General features: G+C 47.8%; 1 protein-coding gene across 8 annotated transcripts in view; it reads right to left on the bottom strand.

Moving 5' to 3' along the window:
• CEP112 (centrosomal protein 112) overlaps positions 1-25,164 on the bottom strand; it is a 418,056-nt gene that overhangs the window by 5,766 nt on the left and 387,126 nt on the right. The gene's annotated exons all lie outside the window — the stretch shown is intronic.

The raw sequence follows: 25,164 nt of genomic DNA, 5'->3' as shown, positions 1-25,164 counted from the left end.
ATCTCTGATTCATGAGTTTCCCTCTGCCTCTGGAATACAGCCAGGTCTTGCTCAACTAACTGACGGTCACTGGGCTGGTCAAGGAAAAGCTGGCGGCTCATCAAACTACAAACAGGTAAGGAAGGTGGAAGAAAAGTCTTTGGAAGGATATGCTTCAGCAGGATGAAGAGGTGTGTTTGAGGGTGAGCACGAATGTGAGTGTGTCCGTCTTGGTGCCTTCCTCCAGCTCTGTTTCTTTATTTCTCCTTCTCCTAATCTGAGATGCTATGGAATTCAAAACTGTGTTGCATGTGCTGTGTGGGACTTAACTAAATATTAAAGCTGAATTGCAGTGTATCCCACAAATGAGTCATTGGACACACCTGGAAATAAGGTAATAGACTATGAAAATATGTGCAACTGAGTTCAGTTAGACAAGTCTATGGATTTACTGAGGATAATTTAAAATTACTAGCCTTTAATTCCCAAATTTTCTTATACTAAACTAAATTAAGGGAGAAATGTGCTCAAATAGTTTATTTTATTACCTACTAAAATCCCCTGGCAAATGTTCTAGAACACGATTTTTAAATTTTTAGCAAAGTATTTTTTTGAGGTATGTTACAATCTTGTGATTTATACCTAAAGGGTAAACAAAAATGATGAAAAATGATCTCTCCCACTGAAGAAATATTTGATTTTTCCCATTTTATCTTCTTGGACGTAAGTCCAATAGTAACATCTGTCAGTTGACTCAAATGAAAGGCAAACACAAAGTAAAACACATGGTTTATAAATCAGACTTTAGGGGCAACCTTTATCAAGGGCTCACAGGCTACTATATATTGAGTATTTTTTTTCTATCGCTCATCACTGGCTCTGAAATTTTGAGCTACTACTCTTAAAAAGGACTCATGTTTGCTCTATTTTTTGTATCCCTGTTTGTTTAGAATGTCTGCCCTCTGCCTGTCCATTTGAAATATAACTTGTCTGGGTATAAAAATGCTTCTGTCCCACGTTCTTTCTCTCAGAACTTTGGAGGTGTTTCCTCAATGTCTTCTGGCATTGCTATGGTGAAGTCTGAAGTTAGGCTAATTTTTTTTCCATGTTGAATGTGACTTTCTTTCTCTGCTTGGATGTCCATATGATTTTATTTTTCCCTGGATTAGGTAACTTCCCTGGGATATGTTTTGGTATTAATGATTCTATATCAATTTTCCTGAGACAATGTGTGTGCTCCTTCTATCTTTTAAAAAAAATATTTATTTATTTGGTTGCACTGGGTCTTAGTTGCGGCAAGGAGGGCTCCTTAGTTGCGGCAGGTGGGCTCCTTAGTTGTGGCATGCATGTGAGATCTAGTTCCCTGACCAGGGATCGAACCCAGGCCCCCTGCATTGGGAGCATGGAGTCTTAACCACTGTGCCACCAGGGAAGTCCCTCTTTCTATCTTTATATTCAATTCTTTGAAGAAAAGCTTCTTCTGTTAGAATTGTTTTCTATTATACCAATAGTTACATATATTCATGATATATATGATTTTTTTTCGATTTGTTCTCTTCTTCAGGAACAGAGATTTTGCATGTGTTGGCTCTTCTTTGACAATCTTCCATATTTACAATTTTCTCTATTATTTTACTTTCTTATCAATTTATAAATGTCTTCTATTTTCATTTTATTTTGTGTGATCACCGTATTTCCTTAGATGTTTTCAGTTATGATTTTCCCATTTTTGTTTCTTCTAATATGGTTTCAATCTCTGTAATCTCTTGATTTTGACTACCTTTTTTCCTAAACTCTGAGAAATCACTTCTCATCTTTGTTGAATTATATCATCTTTAAACACATCTCTTTTCTTCTTCTTCTCTCTCTCCCCACCTTTTTCCTTGACAGAGAGATATGTCAATGTGTTTTGTAAATGCTTTGACATTATGAAGAACTGTTTTGGTTTCAAAGAACTGTAATTTGTCTGAACCTTCTCCTTACTTCTTGGGTAATTTCCCATTAGATCTATGTTCTAATTTGCTTTTTGCTTCCACTCCTTCTTTCTCTCTCTCTTAACCTAGCAAGACTCTTAACCTAGTTCCTTTTTCTTAAAAAAAATTAAAATTTCATTTTTGAATGGAACCAGCAATTTTCTGAATGCTGAGGTAGGGAGTAAGCTGCGGCAGGCCACAGCTATGGTTCAGTTTTGTTGTCATCAACACCCTTTGATCAAACCTATTATTTCGTTTGTTCTTGAGGCCCACCTGCTCTTAGTTTTCAGCTACTTTGGAGGTCAGGGCCAAGTACTGAAGCCCTTTAGTTAACGTTTGTAGCTTCTCTGGGCTCCCTTTTTTTCCCACTTCACTTTTCACACCTGATGGTCTCCCTCTACTGGAGGCGAGTCGTAGCCAGCAGAAAATTGTGTGTGAGCAAGGTCACTCATTGATCACCACTATCCCTTCCACCACTTTTAAAATTCAGTATGCTATATTCCCCAACTTTTATTGAGGATCTTGCCATTTCTACTTTCTGTCTATCCCTTTCTTCTTTGTTTTTATGATTTTGGTGAATCTGAGTGAACTTAAAATGGGCCCTTGGAAAATCCGACATTACCTCTCCTGTGGGTGAGACTATCACTCAGGAAAATATTACTACCCTGAATCCTTAAACCCAAATCCTGAATTTCATCATCATTATGCCCAGCAGACGCCTGTGACTTTAATAAAGTCATGGGAAACTCTAACCCATCCGTTTTACTCTACTTATGAGGTTAATGACGTTACTACCAGCAAACGTTTATTGAGTACTTTCTATGTGCCGGTTACAATGCTGAGTATTTTAAGAAGTGTTTAATCCCTCTGACAACCCAATGAGGCAAGCACAAATTTGACCTCAAGCAGTCTGACCCTCCAGCACATATTCTTAGCCACTGTGCCCTGCAGTTTCTCACACAATCTTCCCACATGCTGACGGGTCTCCTTCACAGACACCACCAGCTACGGCAGCTTCATCCACTGCACAGTTGTGCTCTCCCTAGCGCATCAGGGGCCAGGGGACATCCTTCCAGACATCCAGCTGGTCTTTGCTCTATTTATTTAATTTTTTTAATGACAACAATAACAACAGTGCCAACAACAATTGGTTCCAATATGGTATGTTTTCCCTACACTTTCCCATTGGTTTAAAATTTTAAGTTACCAAGCATTTATGATAAGACTAATTTTTAAGCATCTGTACAAATGCAGTGCACATACTGACCTAAAACAAAAGTTCCGCAAATCCCCCACATAAGCACACATTTTAAAGTCCGACCAGTGAAGGATATATCTAAGTTTGTTCCACAGCAAGAGGAGAAGGAGGAAGGAAAGCATTAGCATATAGTCCTGTATATCACTTTTTTTTTTTCTGTTTATCACTTTTGACTCCCGCTACTATTTTTCTGTCCCGTCTGTCCCAGGATGTGTTTGAGGGGAAATAATGAGGGAATGATGACATTTGTCTACAGACTAAGTGCAGACTATCAACTGCTAACTGCTACCCGTGCCCCTCTCCCTCCTCCCTGCCTTCCCCCTCTGGCTGTTAACCTGGCAAGAAACAAGGGGAAGTTGAGTTGATCTAAAGCAAAGGGTTTGATGGGCATACAAACTAAGGGAGGTCAAAATTGTTTACTTGTAAATCTATTTTACTGTTAGATTTGAATATTAAATCTTATTCACATACAGTGTCCAACTGTAATAGTGAACGATGTTTATGAAATGCGGAAGAATTCGAAGGTCGTTCTCGCTTGAGTCCTTCTTGGAAGGAATTTCCGTCCCACCTCACCCTTCCCACTGCCCTCGAGAAGCACAGTGTAGAACTATCTGCTATTCCTCGTCCCTCCAGCATCCCATCCAATAGACACAGCTTCCCTCTCTCCACAAGGGTTACTTCTCTCTCCATTTCCATCTTCTTTCCTTTAGGAAAGGAAGATTAGGAAACTCAGGACATCATGACAAACAGTGACGCTCCTGTAATGTAAGCCGAGTGGAAACGGCGTATGTGTAACCTGGTACCCACGTGAACAGGGAGGGCTGTGCTTGCCTCTTTGGCCACAGACTGCCCACCCTTCCTTCGAAGGCACAGCACTGACAGTATTTCCTTTGACTTTAAAAATAGACTATGAAGGGCTTCCCTGGTGGCGCAGTGGTTGGGGGTCCGTCTGCAGATGCAGGGGACGCGGGTTCGTGCCCCGGTCCGGGAAGATCCCACATGCTGCAGAGCGGCTGGGCCCGTGAGCCATGGCCACTGAGCCTGCACGTCCGGAGCCTGTGCTCCGCAACGGGAGAGGCCACAACAGTGAGAGGCCTGCGTACCGCAAAAAAAAAAAAGACTGAAGACCAAGAACCTCAGACCTGGAGTTCAGCATCACAATGGAGTAAAGCTCACATCCTGTATAATCAGATAAATACTCATGTGATAAATAGGAGTGTATGAAGTGGACCTGAGCCAAGAGGGTGTCTGCAGAGAAAAATTCAAAGTGATGTTGAAAAAAAGATTGAACCTTGGAACTCTATAATTTCATTAAAAATATGGAAGGGAGAAGTAACACATGTCTGGTGGACCTATATCAATTAGTCATGTCAGGACGTCCAAACTACAGCAAATACGTCAACCTCCTATCGTAAAAACAACGAGACGGAAGTGAGTAGCTTTGTACAAACAACGTAGGGACGGGGTCTCAAACACACGATATTTTATCACAGGTGCCAATGCAGCCAATACCAGACTCACTTTCCAAGAGCTGAGCCGCGGGGAGGCCAGTTGCTGAGTCGCCACTGGGAAATCCTGCGGGTTTTCACACGTCTCGGCAGGGTCAGCAGAGTGACAGTGCCTAGTGTTACTTTACAAAGCGCGTTCCAACCAAGCCCCGTGGGGTCAGTTCGGCAGAGCGCCAAGGAACTGTAAGGACTCTTAGAGTTGACGTCACCTCCTAGCTGCCTCTCCACTGGCCCATCCCCATCCACAGTGCCTCAGTTGGCCCCCAACTACTGCAATGCCCGTATGTTGGTTTTGCTTTTCGAGTCAAATTTGCTCAATCTTTAAAGTGAAAATCAAAACCCTTTACGTGGCCAACGAGGTCCCGCCCAGTTGGCCCTTAAACGTCTCTCACCCTGCGGTCTCCCCAGAGAGCCTCCCCACGTCTGCAACATCAGACAGCTTAGCCTGCTTTGAGTTTATTCACCAAGTGCCCGGATGCCTGTTCTCGCCAGGGCCTTTCTCGTGTTTCTCTGATGGTTCCTTCTTGTCTCATGGGGGGGCGTGCCACTGCCTCCACCTGGACTCGGGGTGCTGGCGGGTCCTGCTCTGTGGTGCTCTCAGGGCTGCTGTAGGTCCAGGCACCCAGCTGGGGCAGCTTCCCAAGACCGTGATGTGGCTATGTCTGGGTCGCTGCCTTCCAGCCTTGGAGAAGCCATGGCCCTGCTTACGGGCAGGTAACGGAGGTCCACAGTCTCCACACCAGCCTGGCTTTCCAGCTGCGACCCAGTCTCTTGTCACTCACCAGCAAGAGCCCTTTCTGCATCTCCGTCCCCGCTGCCTCTGCCTGCTGTCGGGCTTGGGATCCCGTCCCGGAGGCTTCAGCTTCACCCACCACTCTGGGGTTCTGATCCGCTTCTAGCCACACAGATGCTCTTTGGTTTAAAATTTTAAGTTACCAAGCATTTATGATAAGACTAATTTTTAAGCATCTGTACAAATGCAGTGCACATACTGACCTAAAACAAAAGTTCCGCAAATCCCCCACATAAGCACACATTTTAAAGTCCGACCAGTGAAGGATATATCTAAGTTTGTTCCACAGCAAGAGGAGAAGGAGGAAGGAAAGCATTAGCATATAGTCCTGTATATCACTTTTTTTTTTTCTGTTTATCACTTTTGACTCCCGCTACTATTTTTCTGTCCCGTCTGTCCCAGGATGTGTTTGAGGGGAAATAATGAGGGAATGATGACATTTGTCTACAGACTAAGTGCAGACTATCAACTGCTAACTGCTACCCGTGCCCCTCTCCCTCCTCCCTGCCTTCCCCCTCTGGCTGTTAACCTGGCAAGAAACAAGGGGAAGTTGAGTTGATCTAAAGCAAAGGGTTTGATGGGCATACAAACTAAGGGAGGTCAAAATTGTTTACTTGTAAATCTATTTTACTGTTAGATTTGAATATTAAATCTTATTCACATACAGTGTCCAACTGTAATAGTGAACGATGTTTATGAAATGCGGAAGAATTCGAAGGTCGTTCTCGCTTGAGTCCTTCTTGGAAGGAATTTCCGTCCCACCTCACCCTTCCCACTGCCCTCGAGAAGCACAGTGTAGAACTATCTGCTATTCCTCGTCCCTCCAGCATCCCATCCAATAGACACAGCTTCCCTCTCTCCACAAGGGTTACTTCTCTCTCCATTTCCATCTTCTTTCCTTTAGGAAAGGAAGATTAGGAAACTCAGGACATCATGACAAACAGTGACGCTCCTGTAATGTAAGCCGAGTGGAAACGGCGTATGTGTAACCTGGTACCCACGTGAACAGGGAGGGCTGTGCTTGCCTCTTTGGCCACAGACTGCCCACCCTTCCTTCGAAGGCACAGCACTGACAGTATTTCCTTTGACTTTAAAAATAGACTATGAAGGGCTTCCCTGGTGGCGCAGTGGTTGGGGGTCCGTCTGCAGATGCAGGGGACGCGGGTTCGTGCCCCGGTCCGGGAAGATCCCACATGCTGCAGAGCGGCTGGGCCCGTGAGCCATGGCCACTGAGCCTGCACGTCCGGAGCCTGTGCTCCGCAACGGGAGAGGCCACAACAGTGAGAGGCCTGCGTACCGCAAAAAAAAAAAAGACTGAAGACCAAGAACCTCAGACCTGGAGTTCAGCATCACAATGGAGTAAAGCTCACATCCTGTATAATCAGATAAATACTCATGTGATAAATAGGAGTGTATGAAGTGGACCTGAGCCAAGAGGGTGTCTGCAGAGAAAAATTCAAAGTGATGTTGAAAAAAAGATTGAACCTTGGAACTCTATAATTTCATTAAAAATATGGAAGGGAGAAGTAACACATGTCTGGTGGACCTATATCAATTAGTCATGTCAGGACGTCCAAACTACAGCAAATACGTCAACCTCCTATCGTAAAAACAACGAGACGGAAGTGAGTAGCTTTGTACAAACAACGTAGGGACGGGGTCTCAAACACACGATATTTTATCACAGGTGCCAATGCAGCCAATACCAGACTCACTTTCCAAGAGCTGAGCCGCGGGGAGGCCAGTTGCTGAGTCGCCACTGGGAAATCCTGCGGGTTTTCACACGTCTCGGCAGGGTCAGCAGAGTGACAGTGCCTAGTGTTACTTTACAAAGCGCGTTCCAACCAAGCCCCGTGGGGTCAGTTCGGCAGAGCGCCAAGGAACTGTAAGGACTCTTAGAGTTGACGTCACCTCCTAGCTGCCTCTCCACTGGCCCATCCCCATCCACAGTGCCTCAGTTGGCCCCCAACTACTGCAATGCCCGTATGTTGGTTTTGCTTTTCGAGTCAAATTTGCTCAATCTTTAAAGTGAAAATCAAAACCCTTTACGTGGCCAACGAGGTCCCGCCCAGTTGGCCCTTAAACGTCTCTCACCCTGCGGTCTCCCCAGAGAGCCTCCCCACGTCTGCAACATCAGACAGCTTAGCCTGCTTTGAGTTTATTCACCAAGTGCCCGGATGCCTGTTCTCGCCAGGGCCTTTCTCGTGTTTCTCTGATGGTTCCTTCTTGTCTCATGGGGGGGCGTGCCACTGCCTCCACCTGGACTCGGGGTGCTGGCGGGTCCTGCTCTGTGGTGCTCTCAGGGCTGCTGTAGGTCCAGGCACCCAGCTGGGGCAGCTTCCCAAGACCGTGATGTGGCTATGTCTGGGTCGCTGCCTTCCAGCCTTGGAGAAGCCATGGCCCTGCTTACGGGCAGGTAACGGAGGTCCACAGTCTCCACACCAGCCTGGCTTTCCAGCTGCGACCCAGTCTCTTGTCACTCACCAGCAAGAGCCCTTTCTGCATCTCCGTCCCCGCTGCCTCTGCCTGCTGTCGGGCTTGGGATCCCGTCCCGGAGGCTTCAGCTTCACCCACCACTCTGGGGTTCTGATCCGCTTCTAGCCACACAGATGCTCATCATGCTTTTGATACCAAATACATCTTTTACTTTACTTGGATTTTACCGATCACCGCTGAGTGTCTGAAGCACAGGGGGTGCCCCATACCATGACCCAGCAGAGCCTTCCTGTACAAGGGCAGACTGGTTGCCACCTGCCTTTAACTCAGTACAGTAAAGCCTAGGGGTTAAGAGCCCAGACTCTGGAAGAGAAACGGTGGGGACTGAATCTGGGCTGTGCCTCTAAACTGCGTGCCCTGGGAAGGTTAACTTCTCTGTGCTTCTGTTTCCTTATCAGGAAAATGGGAATGAAAACTTCTCAAGGCTATTATGAGGACTAGAGGATTTAATACATGTATAATTTTTACAAGAACGGCACTTAGTCAAGTTCAATAAACATCACTACAGCAGATAATGGAGATTATACCTATGTAACGTATTTCATTATGTTATTATGTATGTAAGTCACGAATTAAATTTAAGTGTATATCTCATTTAGCCAATCCTTTAGACTTTCTGCTAATTATCTGCGTGTATTCGTGATCAGCCTGAGGATTGCATTTAAACCTCTTTTTGTATTTTTTAGTATCTACTGACTGAGAAAGGACATCGTGACAAAAAGCTTCTATAGATTCAGAATCGATTGCAAATGAATCTTCACTGTATAATCGAAATAATCCACATACGTTTGGAAACACGACTTATCTGCTTTTGAGCCGTATTATTTAGCCAAGCCACAACAGTGACTGGTGTGTCCACGGGTTTTCTCAGACCCTCGCTGCAGGTGGGGAACAAGTGCTCCCTGATCAATGATTTCAGGGAGGGATCCCAGCTCAAGACCACCCACCCAGCCTGGATCCCTCCCAAGCAGAAATCTGTGGGAGGGTTAAGGGACATCACCAGATGCTCCTATTCATTGTGGGTTAGTTTATTCAGAACCCCGTCCTTCTATGGCTGAGTTGAAGGCCAGAAAGAAAACTGAGTTTGACTGGTGGGGAGGGCGAAATAACAAGAGAGAATTTTGGAGCCCAGTCCACACTCTGAGGGAGGGTGAGCGGCGGGGGGTGGTGTCAGTAGAGAGCATTACAAAGACACTGGGCTTCTGAAGGGTCAGAAGGGGTTGGAAAGCCTGGGAGGAGGTGGGCGGAGGCGGGGTCTAGGGACGGTGGCGCTGGGGGTACGGAATGCAGTGCCAACAGTGCATTGCATTCCCCGCTGGACTTCACCGGGGGATGTCACTCGGGTGTGACAAGCCATCTTGCTGCCCAGAAGCTAGAGGTGACAGAGTGGAGCCAGCCCAGAGGAGGAGGAGCTGAGACTGGAGAGCCTGAAACCAGCCCTTGATCAGGAGTCAGCCTCTCCTTGGACTCTTCTGCCTGGGCTGCCTTTTCTGTCACCCGCACCCAACACACTCCTATTGAAACAAGGCAGAACATGCAAAATATTAACCTGCATGTATGGGATGCATCTGCCCAACCAGGGATCAGCAAATTTTGGACTGCAGACCAAATCCGGCCCACCACCTATTTTTTTTTTTTTTTTTTTTTTGGGCTGTACGCGGGCCTCTCACTGTTGCGGCCTCTCCCGCTGCGGAGCACAGGCTCCGGACGCGCAGGCCCAGCGGCCATGGCTCACGGGCCCAGCCGCTCCGTGGCATGTGGGATCCTCCCGGACCGGGGCACGAACCCGTGTCCCCTGCATCGGCAGGCGGACTCTCAACCACTGCGCCCCCAGGGAAGCCCCCACCACCTATTTTTGGTGAATGAAGTTTTACTGGAACACAGCCATGCGCATTTGTTTACGTATTATCGATGGCTACTTTGCCATGACCTCGCTGAGGGCTCTTCACAGAGACCCTATGGCCCACAAAGCCTGAAACCTTTTCTGTCTAGCTTTTTGCAGAAAGCAGGCCGACCCCTGCCCTAGACTGTGACACTGCAGGTCGGGGACGGTGTCCGTCTGGCTGACTCCTTCAGCTCGGGCGTTCCGCTCACTGCCTGGCCTATGGCAGCGCCTCCTTAGTATTTGCTGAGTGAATGAATGAATCAAAACCTCAGCGCACACAACTGTGGGTGTTAAGTCAGTCTTTGTCTTAAGATGACGGGACCTTCAGAAGGTCCAGAGTACCTACGGGGCTGCCAAGATCAAAAGTGGTCTCAGAGATCCACCCGAAGGTGGGGAGTCCGTGCAGCGAGGTGCGTGGGCACGTGAAGGGCAAGTTCACACGCGTCAGAGGACGGCAAACTGTCCACTTTACGTCAAAAGGCACGTCCCTGAAAGGGTCTGGAGAGAACGCCCGCGGGAAGATACGCGGTTTTCCCTTTTGTTTACTGTCTGGATTTCCTCCCAGAGGGAGAGTCGATCAGCCCTTCCTGAAAAGGGGGTGTCCATCGACGGAGGAGCAAAACCCCAGCCAAGGGCAGGGGGAGACACCCGAGACGTGTAACCGACTTTGTGAATGAAAGGCCAGGAAGACCTATGCGGTGAGACTGGTATTCAGTGAGGCGGACACGGGGTCTGGGTTCCGTTGGATGTTTCCTCTTTGTACCCTGAAGTGAGGTTAGAACACGTGGTACGCGGTAGGTGCCCAGTAATGCTGTCTGAACGAAGATACGTTTGAATAGGGAGGTGGGACCTTGAAATCGCGGCGGGCAGTAAAGTTTAGATTTAATGGCGTAGAAAGTACAGAAAGTAGAAGAGAAAGCACCACTTAGGAACATCTGACAGACACCAGGCACTGTATAAGGAGCTGATAGATAACTTCCACACGTCGTGAAGGTTGTATTTAATCCTTACATCAACTTTGGGAGGGAGATATTATCCTACCCACGTCGTGGATGCAGACGCAGGCTCCCAGCGAGGACCACGATGGAAACCGCCACCTCCTCATTCCTGGGAGGAGGAATTATCCGGAAATATTGTAAAGAAGCTCAGGAGGGGAGGTGGCCTGGGACTCAGGGGACAGCCGTGGTGCAGGGATCAGGAGACGTTCTTGTTGTAGGGTGACGGCTGTGGGGACCTCGTATCACAGAAGCTGACGACTGAGTGGCTTGTGAAAGATAAAAGCACGAGGTGAGTCGAATGAGAATTTACATCTCAGCCGTGTGCCAAGAAGAGTGAGGATGTGGGGAAGAGAAGGCCTGGTTTGGGTTCGCATTTACTGTGTTTCAGGTGCCCGGGAGACAGGCACGAGCACAGCTCATGAGGAAGCCGGGCCTGGACGCCGGAGGACCACTGAGCCAGAGGGGGACGCAGAAGCCGGGGAAAGGGGGCTCCTTGCAGGGGGAGAGAGAGACCAGGAATCTCCCAGGAGCCAAGACTTACGCACAGGAGGCACCAGCGTTTAGGACCGGGATGGCCAGAGAGGTGGGTGCAAGTGAGGAGCCGTCAGATGCTGCCGGGAGGCCAAGGCCACCTCTGTCGACTCCCTGGCACGCCGCCACCTCGCACGAAACGGGGCCGCCCAGCTAGCCTGTCGGTCACCAGAGATGTTGGTGAGCAGCGATGCTACCAGCAGAGTTCAAGAGGCAATCGGCGCTCAACACGTTGTTTCCTATTTTTAAAGCAAAGATTACACTACAAGTGCCCAGATCTAACCTTCAGTTAGATATCCTGCAAAATACCTGATTTAGTCAGAGGTTTTTGAACTGGTTCGAGGGCATCTTTCAAAATAGGCAAGCCATGACTGCTCGCTCTTTCCTGCAGTTTTAAACTCTTGACAATTATAGATAAGTTAAATCTCTCCCTCAAAGCACCAATTACCTCCTACGTTTAAGGAGGCCTGTCTTGCCAGATACGGCGTTCTACACAAAACACAAAGTAGGAACACGACGGCGGTCACTGTCCCACGGCGCGCCCGCGATGCACGCAGGCGGCTCCGGCGAGCAGAATATGGCTTTTGTGCACGAGTCCCCTCACCTCCCAGCTGATGGGAACCGAGACCCCGCAGCCTCAGAGCAGAAAGCTTCAGAACACCATGTCAGCCGTCACCGACCAAGCTCCCGAGTGTTCACCTTCACACGGCAGAGGTACGAGGAATTTCCGTCCGATTAAAAGTTAGGGAATGTGGAGTCATCAAGACGTCGCACAGGCTTTCTGAGCGATGACGGTCGGGGTGTGTGTCCAGCCAGCGTGACGGCAGGCGACCCGGCACAGCTCTGCGTGGGGAGCAGAGTGAGTGTGAGACGGGTTTTGTCCCCTGGAAGCTTACACTGTCCCCACGAGACGTGCAGAAAGGGCACGACTGGAGTGTGACAGGCCCCGGACAGGAGCAGGGCCGACTGATCACCTCTAAGCAGGGGACGGAAGTCTCTACAGAGGTGATGGAATCTGACCCGGATGCTTTCTAGGTGGACGAAAGGGACAGGCGTTGCTGGCGGAGGGGAGAGTGGGAAGCACAGAGGTGGCGTGTGCGGCACTTAGGGACGCCGGCGGGGGCCGGAGTGTGCTGTGGATGGAGGTCGTGCAGGGGCGGCGGCTGAGGGAGCCACGTGGAGGCTGTACGGTCAGGATCCATGCGGTAGACGATGGGAAATCTCAACGTCTCTGACTGGAGACTACTGCATCTTGACTTCTACTACAGGACAGGGAGCCTACTGCAGCCGCCCTGCTTCCAGATTTCCCTTCAGCTGACTCTCCGCGCTGCCGGCCCGTTTCCCTGAAAGGTGGACCTGACCGCCCAGCCCTCTCTCCCCCATCATAAAAGTACTTGCATGATTTTTTTAGCTGTAGCTGAAGGACAACGTCCCCGGCACGGGGCATCCAAGGACCTTCTCAAGCTGACCTGGGCCTGACTTCCCAGGACATCTGTGCTCCAGTAACGACCTGCGTCTCTCCCCAGAACCCCACCCAGTCTGCGCCTCGCGCCTTTCTTTGCACACGCCGTCCCGTGCCCCTTCTGCTCCCCGATGCCCTCACACGGAACCTGCTCCAGGAGCCCCGTCCTCAGCCTTGCGGTCAAGGTAACCATTCCCTCCTCCAAGATGCCGCAAACCTTGTGCATCTAACAGCTGTGACCGTCATCATCACCATCACCGTCGACGACTGACCTTTACCCAGCGTGTTCTATGTATCAGGTGCCGTCTTGTGCTCTTCTGCGTAGTGTATCATATTTTATTTAATCTCCCTATCAATCAACTGCATGTGGTCCATTTACGGCTTTTTATGTATGGAGGAATAGGCCTAGAGAGGTTCCTATTCTACCCACAGTCACACAGCTAATTAATTAGTAGCTGAGCTGACAGCCACAGCGAGGTCCTCCTTACCCCAGCGCCTCTGCTTTTACTTCATTATCACATAAATTGTAATTATTGATTACATACTGCTTTTTCCCATAGGCTGTGGGTTCCCTGAGGGTAGGTGCTATGTTTTACTGGAGATTATAAAAATAAGATTACGTTACTTATCTGAAGTTTGAAAATATTATATGGATTTTTTTTGCCAACATAAAGGCATCTTTGCGAGCCTCTTATGCAGGCTGGAGGCCGCAGGAAGCAGAACACACCCGAAGACATATGCCTGGGCTCACGTGACCAGCACCACACCTGTGCTAGGTGAGATGGGGAAATGGCGGGCCAGAGAGCGGTCCACTTTCAGGCTTTCAAGAGAGGCTGGCGTTTCAGGGACTTCCCTGGAGGTCCAGTGGTTAGGACTCGGCTCTTTCACTGCCGAGGGTACAGGTTCAATCCCTGCTTGGGGAGCTAAGGTCCCGCATGCCATGCCGTGTGGCCAAAAAAAGTTAAAAAGAGGCTGGGGTTTCTATTTTTACAAATCAGATAAATCAGTAATGAATATTAACTTGGCTTGGTTCACTTGGACAGATGTGAAAGTAAAATTTCTGTTAGAAACAGTCCCATTAAAGTATCTTTAAAAAACTTCAGTGCGTTGCTCCTGACTCAGACAAAACCGCCACGGCCTTCAGAGACTGTGTGGGGGGAGCAACAGTGCGTTAGGCTGAGCGAGAAGCCTCCTCTCCTAGTCTTTTTCATCATTATTTTCAGTTGCTTTTCCAGGAATATCTCTGGGCGTTCTTTGTAAAACTGTTGCCCAGATCTTTTTTAAAACACATCAAACCAACAAAGGTCAAATCAAGAGCAGGAAGCTTTTGTTCTTTCAGTCGGAAGACATTGCTTTCATATTAAAAATGTACTGAAATCGAGAAACAGACTCTGATGATGTCTGAGAAGAATTCATGGCAGAGTAAAAACGACAAAGAAGAAAGCTCTCCACTGTCACTGGTGGCAGAGGGCTGTGCGATCCTCTGTGGGACGGCTTTTTTCTTGACTTCAATGGCAGAGAAAAATCACTCTCTAAAATTAGAAAGACCCTGAACATTGTGTTCTGATATTACGACTAATGACGACTAACACTGTCGTTCTTTGTGTTTATTGGCCCTCAAGGTAAAACATAATACGGTGAAAATTTTAACTACCTTATTTATACGTGAAAACAAACAGAAAGGGTCTTTTCTTACTCGGGTAGAGTTCTCGAAGGTCTGTGTGTGCTTTATTTCCAACCATTGGAGGCTGCTATCAGAAGCCTCTGTCTGTGCAGCTTGAGGGCCAAGTGGTAACTGAGGGCTCCGTAGCAATTCCATCCCCTCTCTTTACCTCCCATGTGGATTTAAAACCGACGTTGGCAGCTGCAAGGCTAAGACTTGGGGTAAGGGTGCTATTTTATCTTGCATCATGTGAGCGATTTTTTTTGCAACTTTGAGAAAATCTTTTCCTCAAAGATTTTCTTTGAGAAAATTAATCTCGCTTCCTCTGGCCTGATGAAGATTTTAAACAGTCAGACAGATGAGCCCAAGTCCCTGTCCTAACAGTGGCCTTGTGAGACCTTGGTCCAGTGATCTTGGAAATAGAAGGGCTGTTGTGAATTTAAGCTAATATATGCTTTAAACGTCCCTTAAGGCAATTAAATGTTTGACGGAATAGGAACTTTTGGAAGACTCGTCTGGAATTTTAAATTTAATCTATTCGTGGTGTAGCTCGACTGTGTTTCTGGATCGCAGGTGGTGACTGTCCCTAAGAAGCTGGGAGAGGCGCAGGCCAGCACGCTGTCTAGGGACCAGCAACAGGATATCAAAGGGTGGCTGGTGGTAGGCGTGGAGGCCACGGATCCGCCATCTCAGGGTCCCTGGAGCAATCTCCTCTTAATGTAAAGGGTTCCAGGCCAGCGGGATGGTAGAGCCCGGTGGGCGGTTAGGTGGGAGCCTCCTAGGACGGGTGGGGCTGCTTCAAGGAAGACCAGCCTATGGCGTGCCCAGGACTGGACACACACCTTGCGCCAGTGGGTCCCTCTTTACCTACCCTGTTCTGTCCAATGTTGAGCGCTTAGCAGGTCACCAGCGCTAGTCTGTGCTCTGTGTATGTGGCGGGGGAACAGGGACGAATTAAACGCTGTCTTCAGAGAATTTACCATTTCCTTGGAAACAAAATGAGCCCACAAACAGCTATGGGGAAACTAAGTATAACAGAAATTGGGGTCAAGAAGAAGCTCTTTGTGGCGTGGCACTGTTTGGGAAGGACTGAGGGAGAAGGTGAGCGCCCAAAGGTGAACTGCAGTTGGATGGGCAAAGGTTCGGTGAAAGGCAATTCCAGGCAAAAGGGAAAGAAAGCACGAGTCAAGGGAAAAATGAGTGCGGCAGGTGTGGACGCCCAGAGCCCACCCAGCCGAGGGCCCGACTGGAGATGTCAAGGAATGCTTAGAAGAAACAGCAGACAGTCAATTAACCCAGACTACAGAGACCTTCAGACGTCTGGCAGAGAAGTCCGCTCAGCGAGTGGAAGCCAGGCATATATTTTCAAGCAGGGAAGCACGATGACAGCAGCACTTAATTACTCAGAGGGGAGAGGCAGGGAGGCCAAGGAGGGAGAGGCTGTTTCACCTGAACACAAGGTGATCAGGGTTCCAACAAAGGTGGCAGTGTGGAGGACAGAGACGTGAGGCGGATGGAAAAGATGCACAGAACTGAGGCAACTTTCAGGAGGTGAAATAACAGGACTTGTGATGAAATGGTTATAAAGTGTGGCTGATGGAGAGTTCCAGCAGAGCCTTTTCTCTCAGCCCCGCTGATGCTGTCAGGGCTCAGCGTCCACACAGAGGAGCCGTCCTGATACCTTTGGCTTCTTGGTTCCCACCTGTCTTAGCTCAGGCTGTTGCAATAATATCCTCGAGACTGGGCGGCTTAAACAATGGGCCTTTCTTTCTCACAGCTCTGGAGGCCGGAGAGTCCAAGATCAGGGTGCCAGCAGGGTCGGGTTCCGCGAGGGCTGTCCTCATGACCTACAGATGGCCACGGTCCTCACAGGGTGGAGAGAGAACGCCATTTCTCAGATCTCTTCTTCCAAGGGCACTAATCCCATCCAGAGGGCTCCACCCACGACCTAATCACCTCCCAACGTCTCCATCTCCAGGTCCTGTCACACTGGGGCTTAGGGCTTCAACATATGAATTCTAGGTGGATGCGATAACCAGTCCATGATACCACCTCGATTTTAACAGCTTCTGTTTCCACACTATGGGCGTTTCCACCCCCACCTGCTGTGTCACTTGGCCTTTTATTCACTGGCAAGCCCAGACCTCGCAAGCTGCTCAGACAACACAGGTAAGGACAGGAGGCTCCTTAGTGGCCAAGGCCCAGCACCTGCAAACGGCTGGATTTCTCTTACTTGTGCAGCCCCAGGACTAGGGCCCTCGGGCCCCAGGAGATGCTTGGCTTCACTAACCCAGTTCCCAGGCATGAGCTGCCTTTCCCCTGCCAGCTGCGCCAGGTCCCTACTAGGACTGGAGTTCAGGCCAGTGACAAAGGAGCTACTATGAAAGGAACTTTCTCTTCTGTGATTTGAGCCTGGACCAGGAACCAGCAGTCCTCTCGCAGCCACGAGGAAGAAAACTTGCGGAGGCTGGAGCTGACGATGAGGAAACGCAGCTTGAAAACGGAGCGAGGGCCACTGGCTTCTGGTCACATAACTCGAGTAACCGGGTTGAGCCTCCACCGCTTCTCAGCTACATGAGGCAAGAAGTTCTTATTGTTCAAACCAGTGCGAGTTCCCAGCAGCTATTTCTTTTCCGTTTGGTTTTTGTTTTTTTAAGCAGAGGTCGCCTTAGAAGCCTATATGATTTAAATTTATTTATTTTTTATTTATGGCCGTGTTGGGTCTTCGTTTCTGTGCGAGGGCTTTCTCTAGTTGCGGCGAGCGGGGGCCACTCTTCATCGCGGTGTGCGGGCCTCTCATCGTCGCAGCCTCTCTTGTTGCGGAGCACGGGCTCTAGAGCACAGGCTCAGTAGTTGTGGCTCACGGGCCCAGTTGCTCCGCAGCATGTGGGATCTCCCCGGACCAGGGCTCAAACCCACGTCTCCTGCATCGGCAGGCAGATCCTCAACCACTGCGCCACCAGGGAAGCCCCCGCCAGCTATTTCTAATGGAGTTCTTGGCCGGAGCCGAGATTCTCTGCCAGGGGCCTTGATTCTGCACCTGAAAACCAGGGTCCTGACCAGGCGGCCCGCGAGGTAGCGACGCCAGGGGGAAACTGCCACGCCGGCCGCGAGCTGGACGGCGCCGACCAGCCAAACCTCCATCCGCATCTCCAGCCAGCTCACCTCCTCTTCGCCCTATCACGATTCTGCCACCCACGGTCTGCCTGCTCCCCAGTTAACTGGTCAGCTCTCTCCTGAACTCTCCTGCTGACCTAACCTAGACCTGATACGCTGACGTCTGGTACCGCTGGGTCCTCTGGGCCAGATCCCAGCTCTGGGGGCTCCCTGACACCTGCTTTCTTCATCCTGGGGCCGCAGAGAGTAAACAGCAACAATAACACACACACACTGTCTCGACAGGGTCAGCTACAGACTCACGCTACCTAACCTCGGGGGCCCTTCTCCGCTGCCAGCCTCCGTGTCACGTTATATGGGCCTTTCCCACACAACTGCTATCTGACAAGAGACCTAGTAGCCGACGCGGTCGATGATCTGCCAGCGACTGGCCCCGGAATTCAGGGCCCAGGGGCACCTGTGCCTGGTGAAGCCTTTGAAGCAATATGTCGGGAGCGCCCCAGAAAATAACTTTATTCAAAGTCGAGAGTTTAGTTCTCTGCTGTGTCTTAATTGAGGCGGTCCATCAAAGCAGGCGCTGCGGTGAGCAAGGTATAAATCAATAACACAAGTAAATGGAAGTGCTTAAAGGACACAGCCACCTCCCAAAAAACACAGCCAAACGGCTTTGCGAGAGAAGTTACGACGGTCTGCCTTTGTTTTCACTAAAAAGCACTAATAACAAATGCTGGCAAATTCAATTGATAATTAAAGAAAAAGAACGCTTCACTCCTGAGCTTTCGTAAGTGAGGCAAAGCTCTTTTCAAATGACCATAGTCTGGCAAGGCAGAGTCAAGGTACTCTGGTTTCTTTGTACTTTTCTCCCCTTTATTTCAGATTTTATAGGAACGAAACACGATGAGTAATTCCTTCTCTTTGGATCCTGCAGGATATTAGTTAAACACTGGCATCTGGTCTAAGGGAACTTTAATGCTAAGTCAGAGGAGTATTTGAAAAATAGTCTACATCTGCTTTTGTACCACCCACCCCTGACGTACACAGAGCTAGAGGACAAAATGAGCCCACGGCTGGTTCTTGGGGTCCTGGTGCCTTTGGTGTAACGTACACCCCGCATTCCCTTTCATAGAGTGAGGGATTGGAGCCACCTTCTTTGTAGCGAAGTCGTGACCTCTATAAATGCTTCTTAAACTGAAGACAATTATGGTCTCACTGAGCCTTAACACATGATTTCGATCTGATCTGACAGCACCTCAACCCGGAAGCCCAGGAGGCGAATGGCTGAGCAAGCTTGGGAAAATGTCCAGGGGACCAAGTGGAGAAGCCCAGTGAGTTCGGAGAGTGATGACAACTTCAGGGCAACGGGGCGGGGGAACAAAATGATGCTTTCTGAGTTGGCATCTGTTATCGGATTGACTAAAACTGTGGGCCCACTCAGATGTACCAGAAAGCGAAAACCAAGACCAAAACCAAACCAAACCAACCCCCCAAAACAGAAACCCCCAACCAAACAACTAGAACGACAAAATACCCCCAATAAACCCCTTAAACTCCCAAATCCGATATTCTTTTCTTGTATCCCTCTATAATTTAGTATATTAAGGATATGCATTTTAAAAACATTCCTATACACACACTCACACACAAGCGCCTTTTGAAAAGGATCCAAGAGCAGCAAAAACTTAGCAGTGGGAATGAGGGTGGTAATTAATTTTAGGAACAAGTATATTTTAAATTTCATACGTTTAGACAAAATGGAAAAAGGATTAAGATCAGTCTGTAATGTTTGTACACACTGAGGATAAACTTGCGGAACCTCGAAGAACGAAACATGCACAAGAATGCAGCTGTCACAGCAGCCATGACAGGCGAGCAGTCACTTTTGTCCAGGGTCTCCCATTGCCTGGGAAGGTTGGTCCCAGCCTCTACCCCTGCCCTTCGGACTGGGGCCCGATGCCTGGGACACTTCTGAGGGAGGTCACCACATTCTGATAAACTACAATTTGGTGATGAGTCCATTTTAAAAAAAAATTAATTTTGGCTTGTAAACTCTTCACACATCAAAACCAACTAGGCTTTGTTCTTTGATGCATCCCCGGGGCCCTCCAGGTATGCTGAGCTGTTCAGTATACACGGTAAGCCTTCGGCTCTAAGTCAAGAACTTTCTACCCACATCCAAGAGACCTTATTACCCCAGTGACTTGTATTTCAGCATTTTTCTTTCCATAACTCCGATCCCCCACCTGGAAAACCCTCTGTTTGTAGTTAAGCACTGAAAGTTTATATAATTCAAAACCACAAGGGCAGAGAAAACCCTAAAACCACCCGACTGCACGCGGCTTTTGGGGAGCAGCGTTCCTGGGATTACAGGCTGAAAAGGAATCAAAGCGCCTTCTGACAACAACACAAAGTCAGACCTACGTCTCCTCCTTTCCTGGGATGGAACAGAAGGGTTTCCTTTCCGCTCTAGTTTTGCTAAAATTTCAGTGGTTTCTCTTCTCCCAGTTCAGCACTACTGATTCACGGTAAGAGCTAGTGCCACCATCTCAGCTGAGGACAGGCTCGCGCCACGCAGAACTCTCGAGGGACACTCGCCCCTGGTCTCTCCTTTCTCCATCCTCCCCAGCACGCGGAGTCCCGCCTCCCCCCCCGCCCCAACCCGGCACCGTTCCGGTGCCCAGTACTGTCACGTGTTCTCACCACTCTCCCAGCACAACTGTCCTTGGGTAAAGAAGCTCTGATGGGTGACCACTTTGAGTCTCTAGTGGAAAAATATAGTTCTGGTCCCTGATACCTGAAATCCTGCCCCGGTGATTTCAGTTTTCAGTGTGTGAGTATGGGAGACGTTTTGGAAGAGAGGCAACTGACCCTTCTCTCTTCACTGAAATCACACCACCGGTTTGACTTTGCCTGGTACTAAGACTAACTGAATTATCATTGCCTATTATGACTGACTCGTCTCTCTTTCCTTTCCAAGATGTTATGACATTGAGCCCGAACTGTTAGATCAACTGTAAAACCTAGATTTAGCATCAGGGAGCGTTTCTTCTCAAGACTTTGCTTTCAGATTTGAGAGGCTATCGTGCCACATTGAGGTGCATGTGTCACCACACAGATATAAAGGCAGGACCTGAGTTTGAGAAAGAGGTGCGCCCTCGGGATAGAAATTTGGAAATCACCGCAGAAATGACTGCGGAGGCCCTTGGGGATAGATGGTATCACTGAAGAAAAGAGAAAGTATAGCTGGAAGAAGCAAGAAATAGAGACCAGAAGACAGCTTACCTGTGATAAGGGGAAAGGCCAAAGCCCGGGAGTCCACAGAAGAGATTGTAAAGGGGGGGTCTAAAACGGAGCAGAAAAATAGGATAATCAACAAGCCAATGAAAGTTAACTTTAAGAATCTCTGCTACTTAGATCTGAGCTCCTCCAGGGAAAGATTCACTCATGCTATGCTCCAGGGCTGATGGTGTCTGGCACATAGTAGGTGCTCTATACATGTTGGCTGAATGAATAAGAGCCTTCTCCTATTAAAAAGTAACTTGCTTCTGAGGCATTATTTACAATTGCCAAGATATGGAAGCAACCTAAGTGTGTTTCAATAGATGAATGGATGAAGAAGATGTGGTTCATATACACAATGGAATACTACTCAGCCATAGAAAAGAAGAAGAATTTGCCATTTGCAGGAACATGAACGGACTGGGGACTTGGAGGGCATTATGCTAAGTGAGATAAATCAGACAGAGAAAGACAAATACTGTATGATCTCACTTATATGTGGAACATAAAAAATACAACAAACTAGTGAAGATAACAAAAGAGAAGCAGACTCACAGATGCAGAGAACAAACTAGGGGCTACCAGTGGGGAGAGGGAAGGGGGAGGGCCAAGGTAGGGGGAGGGAATTAATATAGCCAAGATTTTATAATAACTATAAATGGGCTATAACCTTTAAAAATTGTACACAAATTTTTTTTAAATTAAGGAAGATAACTTGTTTCTCTCTTCAGTGAGGCATGTCTGCTTCGAGGTTTATTGATTTTTGAAATATACTCTAATCACACCCTAATGTGCCTGTGTACGTATCTTAGCTAGACCTTCCTCCCGGGCGGGGCAACTCACCGCTCGGGTCGCTTCGCTTTCTGTATATTTTGCTATAACTCAGTCGGAATTTTAAAAACCTCGTAATTTAAAATCTCAGGACGTTTTCTGTTTGCTGGCAACATTTTGTACCCACAAATGTAAACACTTTGATCACTCTTTGTCACCTGCACCTAAACCCAAATACCAACCAACAAGTGCACCTTTAAAACACATCATGCCTTCCTCAAGCTGCCACCCGACCTCGCCTCCCCCCAGACGTAGATGCTCCTAAATGCCACGGGTCACAAAGCAGTGGAACCGGCAGCGACTCAGTAACATGATTTCTGCGTGCGCTACAATCAATTTTGGGCAAGATTCACTGAAAAGGTCAGTGTACACATAAGCAAAGATCTAGCAGTTTTAAAGCTTAATGAAAACGAAGTAGACGTCAGTTCAGAATAATAAATCTGATCGTTAACCGACTTAATCCCCAAACGAACGTACTGTACAGCTCATGTACTCACTGACGAAGCAGCAAGTGCCCACCCTGCGTGTAGCACCGTGTGGATGCTCGGGCTGGGGGCATGGGGCTGGAGGTACCGAGATTCAGCTTCATGGAAATGACTGAGGAACCAACTCACGTCACCGTCCTCAAGAGAAGAACTCAAAGAAATAAAGCAGTGACTTCCCCGGCGGCCCAGTGGGTGAGACTCCGCAATCCCACTGCTGGGGGCCTGGGTTCGACCCCTCGCTGGGGCGCCGTGACTAAGAAGTCTGCGTGCCGCAGCTAAAGATCCCGTGTGCCTCGACTAAGACCCAGCACGGCCAAGATAAATAAGTAAGTAAATGGTTTTAGAAAAGAAATAAAGAATACACGCATAATAGATATAACAGATTAACATGTAAGTACATAAAGCACTGTTTACTACTATTTCCAAAGGAAAATGCATTTCCAGATGCCTTTTGAGGTCGCTTGGCTGTGCAGAGCATGGGTAAAACAAACAGCATGCAGCCGGGCGAAAAGGGACATTTTCTAAGCAGGTTGTCAAAGGGAAAGTGGTGGTCAGTGAGCCAGGAATCTGAAGGTCAGACCACAGGGTGACATCATAGAAAAGAGTCCCCTTGATGGTGGTCGAAGAGCTCCAGGTGGGGAAACTGGGAGGAAGGGAGAGTGTGCAGGAAGGGGAGAAGCCCCCTCTGACCCCTAACGAGGGGATTTTGTACCTTGGAGACGAGGATCCTGCTCTATGTCTAAGAGACCCTGGGATGGGGTAATAAGGGTGGGCCGAGAAGTCACTCCGTGACGGATGAGGGACACGTGGGAAGGGGGTGACGTTTCCATTCCACACGCCTGAGAGGCTCTCCGGGTGTCACATACACACAACACACATGCGCGTGTGTGTACACATCTATAGGTCATGTACATGTGCATGCACACACATCTACAGGTACATGTACACGTGCATGTGTGTGTACACATCTACAGGTACACGTACACGTGCGTGTGTGTGTGTATTCCTACTACAATATACCCTCTGCCCTCAAAGGTGTCTTAGTCTAGTAGGAATGACGAAATGTATACACAAGTAATTATAATGAAGGTGTTTGTCTAAATGCAACAAAGAGGAGCTAGCAGAAACCCTCAGAAACCGGAAAGGGAAACTCCTACACTGCTGGTGGGAATGTAAACTGGTGCAGCCACTATGGAGATCAGTGTGGAGGTCCCTCAAAAAACTAAAATTAGAGCTACCATATGACCCGGCAATCCCACTCCTAGGCACCCCAGTGTTCACAGCAGCACTGTTTATAATAGCCAGGACATGGAAGCAACCTGAATGTCCATCAATAGATGAATGGATAAAGAAGATGTGGTCCATATATACAATGGAATACTACTCAGCCATTAAAAAGAACAAAATAATGCCACTTGCAGCAACATGGATGGACCTAGAGATTACCATACTAAGCGAAGTAAGTCAGAAAGAGAAAGACAAATGTCATATAATATCTCTTATATGTGGAATCTAAAATATGATACAAATGAACGTATCTACAAAACAGAAACAGACTCACAAGCATAGAGACCAGACCTGTAGCTGCCAAGGTGGGAAGCGGGGTGGGGAGGGATGGATTAGGAGTTTGGGATTAGCAGGTGCAAACTATTATATATAGGATGGGTAAACAACAAGGTCCTACCGTAGAGCACATGGAACTATATTCAATATCCTGTGATAAGCCATAATGGAAAAGAATATGAAAAAGAATATATGCATGTGTACCTGAATCACTCTGCTGTACAGAAGAAATTAACACAATGCTGTAAAATCAACTATACTTCAATAAAATTTAAAGAAACCAAACGCTTGAGCGGAACCTGACAAGCATTCGCACTGGAAATGAGTAAGAGGCAGGGACGTGTTCTGTCATGACTCCTCAGTGCTGAGCAGAGACCCGGCCTGTGCACCAACCAAAACACAGGGGGATGCAAGCTGACACAGCAGTTGTCTCTGTTAAGGAATTACGTAATTACCTACATAGATAAATTTAAGAAATCAACAGAAAATTTACTTAGAAAACTTAAGAATTATCAACTGAAAAATCATCAAAATTAATATTGACAATAGCTCTGGTTGGCTGGATACATGCAAACAAATGTGACTACGTCCCTAAACAACAGCAATAACGGTTTAGAGAATATAAGGGGAAAATCCACAAAAGGAAGAAAATGCCGTAATATATTTTGAAAAAGATCTAAAAAGAAATGCACACCATCCATCAAAGGATACATTTCAATTGTAATGAAGACACTAAAGAAGACCTAATGAAATTCAAAGAGATGCAAATTCTTCCCAGACTAATTCGTGAAGGTGTAATAAGACCAATTCCAACCAATCAATCATTCAGATTTTAAAACATGAAAGTTTTTCTAAGATTCTTATGAAAGTACAGATGCTTAAGAATAACTAGGACAATTCTAACACAAGTGATGAGGGAAGACTCTCCCCTATAGATAATACAGTTTGCTGTGTACCAGTGCCCTTCTAAAGTGTTCCTTGTAATAACTGACAATCCTCACAACTATTTTATGAGGTGGGCATTATTATTAACCCATTTTCAAGACAGGAAAACTTAAGCAAAAAAAGGAAACTAATTTGTGTGAAGTTCTACAGCAGGTAAGTGGAAGTGGCATTGGGATTTGAACCCAGGCACTGGTGCTACAGAGTCTGTTTCTTCAAGCGCCATAATCTATGACTCATGAAGTCATAGCACAGGGCACAGGAAGTGGATGGTCAGGAAAGAATACAAAGTCCCAAACAGATCCATGCACATGTGGAAAATGTGATTTTTTTTTTTTTTTCTTTCGGTACGCGGGCCTCTCACTGCCGTGGCCTCTCCCGTTGCGGAGCACAGGCTCTGGACG

Source organism: Neophocaena asiaeorientalis, unplaced genomic scaffold (genome assembly GCF_003031525.2).
Source record: "Neophocaena asiaeorientalis asiaeorientalis breed wild unplaced genomic scaffold, Neophocaena_asiaeorientalis_V1.1 scaffold30, whole genome shotgun sequence".
NCBI classification, from domain to species: domain Eukaryota; kingdom Metazoa; phylum Chordata; class Mammalia; order Artiodactyla; family Phocoenidae; genus Neophocaena; species Neophocaena asiaeorientalis.
The sequence above is the reverse complement of the archived record's forward strand: the minus strand, read 5'-3'. Positions and strand labels throughout refer to the sequence as shown.